This window comes from Polypterus senegalus, chromosome 10 (assembly GCF_016835505.1).
Source record: "Polypterus senegalus isolate Bchr_013 chromosome 10, ASM1683550v1, whole genome shotgun sequence".
NCBI classification, from domain to species: Eukaryota; Metazoa; Chordata; class Cladistia; order Polypteriformes; family Polypteridae; genus Polypterus; species Polypterus senegalus.
Window position 1 is genome coordinate 68,365,213 of NC_053163.1, and position 12,844 is coordinate 68,378,056.

A 12,844-nucleotide genomic window follows, 5' to 3' on the forward strand; every position below is an offset into this window, starting at 1 on the left:
TCATCCCAGTATTCCGAGCCTGCTCTCAGTGAAGAACACTGTAAAAAAAATAAAATGAAAAAGCGAAAATGAAAAAGCACACCTACACTCGCATGCAGCCTAGTCTTGACTTCTCTGGGATGTGGGTGAAGAGCAGTGTGCCCATAATAAATGTTTGTAGTCTTAGGCAGAACACTCAGTTTCCACATGGAAGTCAAAATGAGTTCCATAGAGTTGTAAGACCACAATGCTAATCACATAGCTAACGTGCTGCCCAGTATGGAAAAGTGATGAATAGTAATTGGTACATCGGAATATTTCCCTCACTACACTAGTCTTCATTTTTCTATACAACTGCAAACCAAATTCCTCCTTGTGACACCCTGGGAAAGAGCACACCAGACTACACTCAGGGTGTCCTGCAATCCAGGACCAACTGGGATAAGAATTGAGAGCTGTTAGACAGGGACCCACAGACACAAAAAGATTGTATTTCACAACAAAAGTGTGTGGTTTTTTTTTTTTTTTTGATATTTACAGGTGCACTTCAAATGGTGTCAGGTAGGCTTTGTATACAGTCTCCGTAAATGACACCAAATACCCAAAGAAACAATGTACCAAAGAATATTGAAACTGTACAATATTTGCAGTGAGCATGGCAAGACCCACATGAAAAAAAGACAAAAACAATAAATGTATATGCACAAAAATGATGAGTCTTCCTCAGTAAAAATGTAGACAGAAATATACTACACAAAACAGAACTTCCAATAATACAATCCACAGAAAATCTTTACAGTATATATGAAAAAAGACAAAAAGTGCACCATAAACCCAAATCATATAAATACTTTCACCAAAACTATACTATTACTAGGAGATATCTCTATATATATATATACTAGCGGGCTTCACCCCTGCTCGCTTCACTCGTCAATGCCCCGGGCCTGCGCTACATGCCAGCCACTTTACGTCTCTGCCGCTCGCATATGTGTTACTTTCACCAAACAACAAATCTGTTAATTCTCACTGATTCACCGCTTCTTTGGGAAGAAACACTACTTTTTCCTGATGGCAACACAAATTAGATGATCTGCAAGTCTCTGACTTAAAGTTTAAATCTGAACAATATATTCAATCTCTATTCGCTGTTCCATTTCACCGAGTAATAATTTCCGTTCGTTTGCGTTAATGCGATCTTTACTATCATTTTTCTGAGACTTTCGAATTTTAGTAATTTCATTATCTCTAACCTGCTCTTTGTACAAAGTCTTGGAATGTGAAAGTATCTCTCTGAAAAAGTCATGTCTCATCCCAGGCTAAAAAGTCTTGTCTCATCCTAGAATTTTTTTCTTATAATATTCAATTCTGTATCAGAAGTAAGTTAATACCTCTCTTTCTAATCCTGCGCTTTGATTAACCTCCAGGATCCCTCTTACTTTGTGCGGTAAACTCTATGCTTTGCACCTCTTTTCTTACTTCAGCAGCGGGTGGTGATGAGCTGTAAATGAGGAACAGGACTGTAAGTGAAGCCACATAGGCCTCCATGGCCTCCATGGCAGCTGGACTGCCAACTCCCCACCACATTGCACCACATTGCTGCAGTCCAGGACTCCATAATCCTCCGGGCACCCCCTGGCAGTGGCCAAGGGCCTCAACAGGGTTGAGCTTCTAAGCTCTGATCCTGTGGCCCCCATGCAGACCAGGGCAGCTGCCCTCTCGTGGCCCAGGGGCAGTATTGTTCCTCTCCTGGTCCTTTCAGGCATCCCGTCTTCCATAACATATATATATATATATATATATATATATATATATATTATTTCTATGTATATAACTTACATAGAAAACTTTGGGGTTGGTGGATTGGCCACCATAAAAAAACCTCACACTGTCCCAGTGTGGTGCTGAGGTGTCACCCATTGAATGGCTGCACTCAGGTCCTAATCTGGAATCCTGAGGTGGTTCGTTGTGTGGCAACATACTGTATCAGCACATGCTCCCAACCTCTCTCTCCAAGTAATGGTAATATTATCCATTCTGTCCTCTTTTTCTAAATTGTTTTCCATGATGCTGCTGAGTGTAATTAAGTTAGATCGAAGTTCCCTTATCCAGGCAATAAACTGCAGCTCCAGGGGACCCTCCATCATGTTTTCTTAATCGCATATGTAGTGTTTTCTTAGACTGGCCAGTGTGGCATGGCATAATCACTCAATAGTTAATTGTGAAAACAGCTGATTCCTCATCTGTGTGACCCACCAAATGGGCTACTAGTAACAGCTAATTTTGTCTATGCCATGGGCTTAAATAGACTGAAAATTATTCTTAAAACCCTATGACAGTGTGAAGCAGAAGACTAATACAGAAAGGATCGGAAAATTGAATGTACGTCTTAAAAACAAAACCGAGAAACTCTGTTGCCAAAGCCACAACACTAACACAAACTCATAGTCTAAATAGAGAACAGCCGTAACCAAAAACACAATAGAATGCACGCTAACTTGTTTTGTTTAATTTCATAATCTCAGATGTCAAAAACATGCCGGACCAGAGTTCTAAGGTGGCGCACTGTTGATATCACAACGTGTGAACCGCAGAACAATGCCCCCAACTATTACGCTGAGTGTCGTAGCAATGGGTACACAAAATGCCAAAACCCACAGGAAAAACAAAAATGTACTACTGCAAAATAAAAATATAATTAAAACATTCATCTAATTCAGAAGCTTACAGAATATTATAATCATAGCCGCATGAATAATAACAAACATTTTAGAAAACATTTACCCAAAGCTGAAAAAAAAATCTAAGTATTATCAATCACATATTTTCAGTGATTATTAAAAAATATAACAAATTAACTGCTGTGGAAAATAATATGCTTGCTTTTTCCTTATGCCTGCTTTTCCTCATTACTCTGAGCACAGATACTGTAGTTCTCTCCATAACTGTTGCTTTTTTTAATTATTAGGTGTGTTCTCACATAATATGCGAAGCCCCTATTATGATAGCCCTGCCTGTCTGTCTTCTGTCTGTCTGCATGAAACAACTTGGCCCCTACGTGGATGAATTATGTTGAGAGGTACCACAGTCTTTAAGGACACTCATTGACACAGATCAGATTTATTTTTGATTAAATCATGCTGTTCACAGTTTTAAAATTTCAAAATCTCCAAAAGAAAAGAATTGAATAATTTGCAAGCTAGAGAAATGTTCCATGTGACATCAAGTACGAATTAGTTTACTGTTTTCAATTGTACCTTAACAGTCTTTACACTGACTTGTGTGTTTTGTATATTTGCCTCCTTACATTTCCAATTGCTGCTATTGACAGCAAACAGATCCCCAAAGCACGTTCATGAAACCCCTGCAGACTAAGTGTGTGAGTAGGGAGTCACAGTCATGAAAAGCTTGTGGAGGCAGTCAAACCTGCATTTGTTAAGTGTAGCTGAAATCTCTGCATCAGCACATTGTTTCTGATTTATGAAGTCTTCCCAGTGGCTTGAGCACAAGCAAATCAGAACAACTGCATCAGCACCTCAGTCCTCCTTTAAGGAGATAATAGATTTAACAGATAAGTTAAATAATCTTCCTAAAGGTAAAATTATAAAATGCAAGTGAAGAAAACAAAAGATTACCAAGATATGAATGATTTACCCTGTAACTTTATACACAAGAGTAAGTAAACATTTACTTAGCATAAACCTTACACTAAATTTGTCAATAAATGCATGTTGAGTTGTGGTTGTCAGCTATTCAACATCACATTTTTCTATCCATGTGAAGGGCAGTTCTTGATCCAATAAAGTAACTGAAATCGTCAGCCTATTAGTTTTATAAAGAGCTCTCACATGTTACTCTGGAGTGAGGCAATCACTTATAATACAAGCAAAAAATCCTCCCAAGCTGCCTTCCTGTCTGTAATTTTAGTTGCTGTGTCTGTCGCATAACTTTTGGGACATTATAAGTAGTTGCAAGACAGAGATGAAGAAAATATCTTTTATAGTTTTCTCTTTCCAAGTTTTTATATCTAGACACCCCACTGCTTTTATGACTGTGTCAGGCAATCTTTATAACCCAGTGAGAAAAACTGTCAAACTGGTTTCATGGCTCACCTGCCTGAGTATGTTGAGGTAACTAAACTGCTAGAACAATTGGTTTCTGTGCTCAGACATACTGTACCTTCAATCAGAACATTTAACCAATAGGTGTTTTTCAAAAACAGTATACTTTCAGACATGTCCTTCAGACAAAGCATTTTCATTTCTTCTGTTCTTCACATTATTCCTTGATACAAAATGTATAAATCATGCTGAGAGTGTGGTTGAATTTTACAAATTACATTTGGCAGAGGTATTGAAATTTACTGTTTGTAATATTTATACTCTTTGCAATTCACCCAATAGATGTATCATTTCTGAAAGAACAATGCCTGGCATTTATTTAGACATATAGGACTCGTGTGTTGAAGAAAGCATGAAGAGAATATTGTTAGCTATTTGAAAACAATAAACAATCCTGTTTTTTACTATTTCAAAACATTAAAACTATTAGAAAGCATATTAGATATGGACATTTGATAACCCTTTTTTAGTTGTTCCTAACAAAGTCCGAGTTACTTTTATGCTGTTTAAAGGTTGTGACACGCGGCTGGGGATGGTACCCAGCTGGGACGCCCAGGAGGACCGGAGAAGGGCTTGCGCCTCCTCCAGACCACGAAGGGGCGACTGCCCTGGTTGCTTTGGGGACCACCCCCATGCCTATGAAGTCCTGGACCGCAACACTTCCGCCACACCCGGAAGTGCTGGGGGGAAGAGGATCGTGGACACCTGGAGTGCTTCCGGGTACACAGCCGGCACTGGGGAGTGCCGGTGGAAGATTGCCGGGAAGCACCTAGAGCACATCCGGGTGATTATAAAAGGGGCCACCTCTCTTCATTCAAGGCTGAAGTCGGGTGAGGAGAAGGACGGAGCTTGATGGAGAGGAGTGGAGGCAGACTGCAGTGAAAGAGGCATAGTGTGAGGCCTGGACTTTGGGGGAGTCCTGGGGGTTTGTGTGTGCACTTATTGTACATAGAACTGTAAAATAAACGTGTGGTGGTGTTTAAAAACATGTCTACCTGTCTGTGTCCGGGGCTCGTTCCACAGGGTATATTCCAACATCTAGGACACTAAAAATAAAAAACAATTACATTTTACAACTTAGCGGTTCAACTTATTTTCAAAACATGATTCATTCTTCAGAATTAAAATTTCTCAAAAAAGAATCCTTACCCTTTACTTTGATATATGGAGCATGAATATTGTGTGAAGTATGAATACGTAATGGCCATGTAAATTAAAGTAAAACAGGTATGATTGGTGCCCAGCTCGATGATGTAAAATGCATGTTAACACTGTGCTTTGAACAGCAGGAGCTGATGGCAAGAGTCACTATTGAGAGGTTGAAATCAAATTAAAATTCTTCAGAATACATTTACAGATTTTGAAGACAAAGCCATATGTAAAAAGGTGAGAATCCCTGGAATTCCTAAATGCTTAAAATGTCGAAATCCAATTAAATGTATCTTGGAATTCTTAAATAAAATCTTGGATCACAACAATTAAAAGAAACAGTACATTGCTTACCTGCTAAATGTTGTTCATATGCGTTATTCCATACCAGATAGATGAGATTATTTGTGAGACTAATTTACTGTGCATAAATTATTAAGGCTCTCAAAAAATCCAAGAAACGATAAATCCTCAACAATATGGGAAAGCCAAACATCCAGGAAGCTGTAGAGCATTGCTTTTTTAAAAACTGTTAAATCAGCTATGCAAATGTTAGCTATGCTTAAGAAAACTAAAAAAGATAATATTTAGTCAAAGCTGGTGTGTCAACCTTTAACTACAGTTTTTACATACAAGAATAAAAATCTCTGTGAGTGTCCACCCTACAATATTCATCAGGATATGCCATGTTATTGGCCAAAAATTACATAAAAAAAATAGAAGAAATTGTACCTTTTCATTTTAACACAACAGGAAACTACATTTATTAAAGGTGGACATCTTTTATCAAAATTTTGATGTATTATTTAGTGTGATATGTTCCATCATGACACCTGAACTTACAGAGATCTGGGTATCTCTGGTCACAGTAAAAGCTTTGATAGAGTTGAATGGAGATGTTTCTTTACTATACTATGCAGATATTTGAGTTCAGTCGCAAAATACAATATGCGCTTGGAGCAAATTAGTACACTGTAGAGTATTTCAGACGGGAAGCCTCTGTTTATATGAACAATAAAAATTCTGACTATTTCACACTAGAACATGAACAGGACAAGTCTATCTGTAATCACCTAGGCTTTGGCAATTGCTTTTAAACCCCTTGAATAGCCACCTTGATAAACAGCCAAAGATAAAGAGGATTTATAAGCCAAAGCCTCGAACAAAAAGTATCTCCATGCTCAGGACATGGGGCCAAGTATTATGGATCCATTTAAATCATTGGTCATCTTTAGATGAATTTCACTGAATCTCTGGGTTAAAAACTAATTTGAACAAGATCATAATTTTTCCGAGTGAACAGCATAATAGTATTACATGCCAGGACAAACTCCATCCTTTCTCATTGACAATCTAAAGACAGTTCAAATATCAAGAGATATATTTAAAAAATGTTCAGAAAGCATCTATTCAAACTGAATTTCTGCAATATAATGGAGAGTATCGAAAAAAGATACTAATGGATGACCATCTCCTCATCTTACTTTGCTATTGTTAAAATGAACATCCTCACTAATAACCTTTTGTGTATTTTTCTGAATATCTACTGTATATATACAGTTATTACTATTATGATTTTTTTTTAAAAGACAGATATCATTTTAACTTAATTTATTTGGAATGCGAAAGGTTCACATGTTCAAAAGATATCTCTGCAAAGATCAAAAGCAAAAGAGGAACATGCTTCTGCCTAACTTTGAGTTGAATGATTCATCATTCCACAAAGCACAACACCAATGTGGAAGATTTCATGCTGAGGTGATATTCTAGTTTGCTCCTGTGCATGAAATTCACATATAGCCTACTTTAATCTTCTTCTTCTTCTCTTTTCTCTTCAATGTGTTTGATCAACGTTCTCCATTTAGCTTGGCCCAGCACATCCTCGCCAGTCAAGCCCTTTTCCTTCTTCTTTTACTTTATCCATCCACCTCGACTTTGACCTATCTCAACTTTTCTTCCCCTGTACTTCCATTCCCATCACTCTTTTGCCCACATATTCATTGTCTCTCCTCATCACGTGTCCATACCACTTCAACCTAGTTTCCAGAGCTTTCTTAGATATCCTTCCCACTTTTGTTGTACCTCTAGTTTTCTCATTTCTTCTGTCCTATTTTGTAACTGCACAGAACCATCTCAACATTCTCATTTCTTCTACATCTAACTTCTTCTCCTGTGCTCCCTTTACTGCCCATGTCTCAGCGCCATACATCAATGCTGGTCTTATGACTGTATTAATAACTTTACGTTTAACCTTCACCGTAATTCTTTGATCATACAATACTCCTGATACCTTTTCCAATTGTTCCATCCTCACTGCACTCTATGGGTTATCTCTGCATCTAGTCTTCCATCACAGACTACCACTGATCCTAGATATTTAAATGTATCCACTCTAACTTCTGAATCCTGATCATCATTAAACCTCATACATTCTGTCTTTTCCTTGTTTATCTTCAAACCTCTATTTTCCAAAGCCCTTTTCCATCCTTCCAACTTCCTCTCCACATGCTATGTTCTGGGGCTACACAACACAATGTCAACAGTAAACGCATGCAACAGGAGCTTCTGTCTTTTATGCCATGGCTCAGCACATCCAAGACACAAGCAAAATGCTCTTATCATTTTCACTTCATCAATAGAAAACAAGATTTATGTGGTAGAAAGTTTTGGTTTCGGTGGAAAAAAATATAAAAAGGTACAGTTGTAGAAGAGGCATATCTACGAAGTGAGAAATTCACTGCTTAATAAGATATGCAGTAACTTCTAAAGCACGCATCCAGTTTTAAAAAGATGTTTCTTATAAGCAGACTGTTTATCCCCTGTAGTTCATCCTATACAAATCAGAACAGTTTTGATCATGTGCACTTTATAAAGTTTAAGGTTTTGACAAAGTTGCCATGGTGACAACTGTAACTACAGACTGTAAGTTTTGCAGGCATGTGGGATTTAATACCCCATTTAGGACAGAAATCCTGTAAGTGAATTCCATAATAATAAAAAGATGGCAACAATTTCAGACCATTAAGATTAAGAACATATTTCTTTCAAAACTGAAGTAGAAAATGAAAAACACAGCACTGAATAGTCCTGCCTGTTATTTGCATGCCAAATTGTCTCTCAAACGTTTTGTCTACCACAACCAGCCCAACACAATCATCAAATACCACTTTGTGAATGTACATACAACATTCACTGTTGATTTATATGTAAAGTAATGAGTACACTCACTAACAAAAGAGTACAGATGATACCCTGCTTTCCTCCCTGACTCGCTCCGCTTTGCCCCCCTGTCTCTTGCAAGCTACACTTTGCTGCTCTGCAGATGCTGCACATGGCTGAACCTTGACAAGGGATTAAGGGGGTGTGAGAGAATAACACATGTACAGAGTTAGGGTTTAGTCTTAAGTAAACTTCTGTTCTCTGCTTGCTGGCTAATGCTATGTCCATGCCACATATCTAAATCTCTCCATTCTTGTTAAATAAAGCATAAGAAAATTTAGATCTTTGGTTACATTAAACTAGAAGAAGTAAAATCAATAACAAGTCTTCTATTACGCTGTCTTGCTTAACATGAGACTTTAACACCATGTTCCTAAGTTTTCATCTTTCTTCACCACTGAAGTCACTACTTAATACAACGTATACAAAAAGTATTCAAATCACTTTACTTTTCCCACATCTTGTTTTAAAACAGACCCATTCTAAAATGGATTAAATTCCTTTTTTTAAACACTGATCTACACACAATACATTGTAATAAAAAAACTTGAAGTTTTTGTTTATTTTTGTTCATGTATTAAAAATAAAATTATGAAAATATCACATGTAGACAAGTATTAAGACCCTTTACTCAATACTTTGTTGACGCACCCCTGGTAGCAGTTACCTAAGAACATCAGAAATTTGACAAATGAGAGGACAGACACCATTCAATCCATCAAGCCTGTTTGTTTGGCTAATACCTAAGCTGCTCCAATATCTCATACAGGTACTTTTTAAAGGTTTCTGCTTCAACTCCTTGTCTCGGTAGTTCCAGATTCCCACAATTCTTTGCTTAAAGAAGTGCATCCTGGTTGCAGTCCTAAATGTATTTCCCTTAACTTCTACTGATATCCTTGAGTATGTGTGTTTAGTTAAAAGAATTTAGCTGGATCTATGGATTTTGAAGACCTGGATCAGGTCCCCATGCAGTCTTCTCTGCTCGAGACTGAGCAGGTTTAATTCTCAAAGTGTGTCAGAGTATGACATGTCCTCAAGACCTGGGATGCACTTGGTTGCTCTCCTCACTGCAGAAACTCTCAAGCTCTGTCAAGTTGGATGGGAAGATGTACCACAATTTTCAAATAACAAAATGTGAAAAAAGTGAAGTATTTCAATAATTTTTGAATACACTTTAAATCATTTAACATTACTATAAATCTGAGTGTTTTGATGAACTTTCTTGATTTGTGTGTTATCATATACTCTAACCATGCTGCTGAAGTCCATTGCTTGTTAGTTGCTGATTTTCTTACATGTTGCTGTCCCCTGTTGGAATGATTTAATATCTTTTTCTGTTTTTCAAAAAAATTTTCTCCATGTCTCTTCTCATCTTTCCTCTTCTTTGCTTTGGTTAGTTGGTTAGGTTACGGCGGTCTAGAAGTTACTAGGACCAGGATGATTAAACAGATACACTGTGGATGCAATGTGGTCCACTCATGTCTCTCCCTCTCTCACTTGCGTACTCAGTTAGTTCGTAGTTTGTGGCCCAATAGCACCGTTCCCAGAGAGATACTGGTGCCTAATAGTCTCTGGTCACAGGTTTCTCTGCATTAGTTGATTGAAGTGCAGTTGTTCTGCTCCTGTTCCTTGCTTAGGCCTGAGTTAAGGATTTTTAGGTCTAGGGTTCTGCTTTTGTTCACTGCCAGGCTGAACAAGTGACTCCAGAACACCAAACGACATTCTGCCTACACACCTACTCAAACATGCATAAGAAAGCAAAGCAAAAGCAATGTGGGCACAGTGGCACAACAGAGTCAGAACCATACAGCTCCAGAGATTAGAGCACTGTGTAGGGTTTAAATTTTATCTCTTAAACTATATGCAGTGTTTGCAAGTACTTTAGTTTCTTCATTCATGTCCAAAAGCTCCAGTTATGTTCTCTCTTAATTGGACTGGTGATAGTGAGGTTACGATGTGATGAATCAGGGTCAATGCAGGGCTGCTTTCTGAAGATGTTTCAGCTTCCCTTAGCCCTGAATCAACTTAACAGAGTTAAAAAAATAAATGAGAAAATATTGTTACAGAGTCAGCTTCATAGCTAGAGTGACGTGCGTAGCTGCACCTAATCAGCATAGCTGAGGGTTATGGGAGATCTATTGATTTAGGAGTTTGCCGAGAATTTAACCAACTCTCCACATTTCAGATATAAAAATGGGGCATTGAAATTCATAAACATAGTTGGTTGGCAGATAAGCTTCTGAGCATGTACTACATGTCATATACATGTGTTTATTTAAAGTTTAAACACTCACATTATCTCTAGTTACTTTATGACAGGTTTTGGTGATTATGACTTATGCTGAATTTCTAACATTTTTATTTGGTTGCTAGGTCATCTACAAGAATCCAAATTTGAAAATTATGGGCCAAAAAGTTTAAATGTGCTACACATGTCATCTTATGTCAACAGGTTTTAATGTTTTCATTTTGTTTCCACCATTTCTTTTTGTGAAAAGGAACAGTCCTGGTTCATTGCTTTTCAGCTGTCAAAACAAGGGTAATGAACAAAAGCTGATCAAACAAAATTCAGAATTTGTTAATGTTGGATGCCTGCACACAACTAAGAAACATACTGTATAGGTTTTTGGTTAATTTATTTAACCTTTATTAATGCTTTTAAGTAAATATTCTGCCATTTTTGATTGACAGTAACCAAAAGAGAAATACCTTACATGAAGTACTACGTAATCGTAAACCAAATAAGTCCCAAGCCTTGGTAGAATAGCATACGTAATCAATTCTGCAATTGATGTTGGACTTAACAGCATAATTCATTCTTCTTTGAAATAAAACTGGTGCCATTCAGGTTTAGTTTCCACTTTTTGCCTCATGCTGTTGGGAGAGGCTCTGACTTCATTGAACCCAGTGCTGGATTAATGAGTACACAAAATAAGTTAATGGTACTTCAATGAAATGTTGTTTTTTCAGATTTAATTATTAGGATGAATACTCAGTTGGTGACCACACAGCCCTTTCTCTTGTATTTAAAATCTGATTCAAAGTTGGCAGAGGGTTTCAGCATCTGGGCTCAGGAAAGAACACAGTACAAGAAATGTGAAAAAATAAAATGAGACGAGAGCTCCGAGTATGGGAGGGAAAAGCAAGGTGGCTGTCTCCTCATATACTCTGTAACACATGTGTGCATGGGAGGCAGCTAAAGATTCAAAAGAGGATAATTCCATGACTGACCAGAGTGCACTGATCCTTTCTCTTTTTCCTCTGCAGACCAACCATGGGAAATTCCACCTGGCCCGATGACATCACTTCCGGTTCATGAGCAGATGGCATCAATTCCCCTGCCTGGCTTTAAATCCGCCATGTTTTTCTCTTACCTCAGTTCTGTTTTAGACCTATTTCTGAAATTTTGCCTTTTTTAAAAAAAACAAAACAATTTTCCAAGTATATGGGGTGGCTGCCCCAAACCTTTTGGCGGTGTCTTTTGCATTCTTTCACAACTCATAAGCTTGACAGACGGACTTAAAAATAGGTAGACGTATGAAATGTCCTATCTTATCATCCACATTTTAAAATCCAAATCCCTTATTTTAAGATTTGGTCTTCACATGCATGTTTAAAGGAAAAAAAAATGATAGAGAAACAGAGAGAAATTTGTAGTGTGATGTTGTTACCAGACTACACCCCGTTTAAGATGTGGCTGTCTTTGTTGTGTTCTGAACTACCCTTGGAATTTGGTTTTCTGTATGTTTTATATTGTTTCTTGCTGTTTTTTTATGAGTGATTTTGTTTTAGTTTGAATTTTCTTAAGTGAAATATTTTTCTGTATTCTGTTAATTATGCAATTAAGTATTTTTACATTTTCATTGGAGGAGGAATGAGACCTCCACTTGGATTACAAGTCCCAGGTACTTAAAGTAGAACAAAGCCTTAAAAATAGTGGTTGTGTTTGTTTAAGAGATGCTTAGACAGTGAGTAGGGTTCAGACCAGGAAACAGACAAGCAAAGACTAACAGCAAAAAAGAGTTGCAAAAGACAGAGGTTACCTGTTAAGAGATACAAGGAGGGTCTAAAGATTATTGTGAAAAAGCAATACGATCAGGAGATACTGACAAAGACAAAAGTCTTAGTCAGCAATAGAAAAAGGTCAAAACTGAGAGATCAAAACTAAACAGGCAGCCAATATGTTACTCTGGAAAACTTAGAAACCAGACAAGAAACGTAACGCAAAGGCCTACTCAAAGAGAAAGCTAACAACAAAGAGAATTAATGTATAGAGAATTTATGGAGGGAAGAACACAAAATGAAGCCAATATAAAATATAAAATGCAATTTCTGTGACATCACACATAATACTAACATGGCCACAGGACACATTT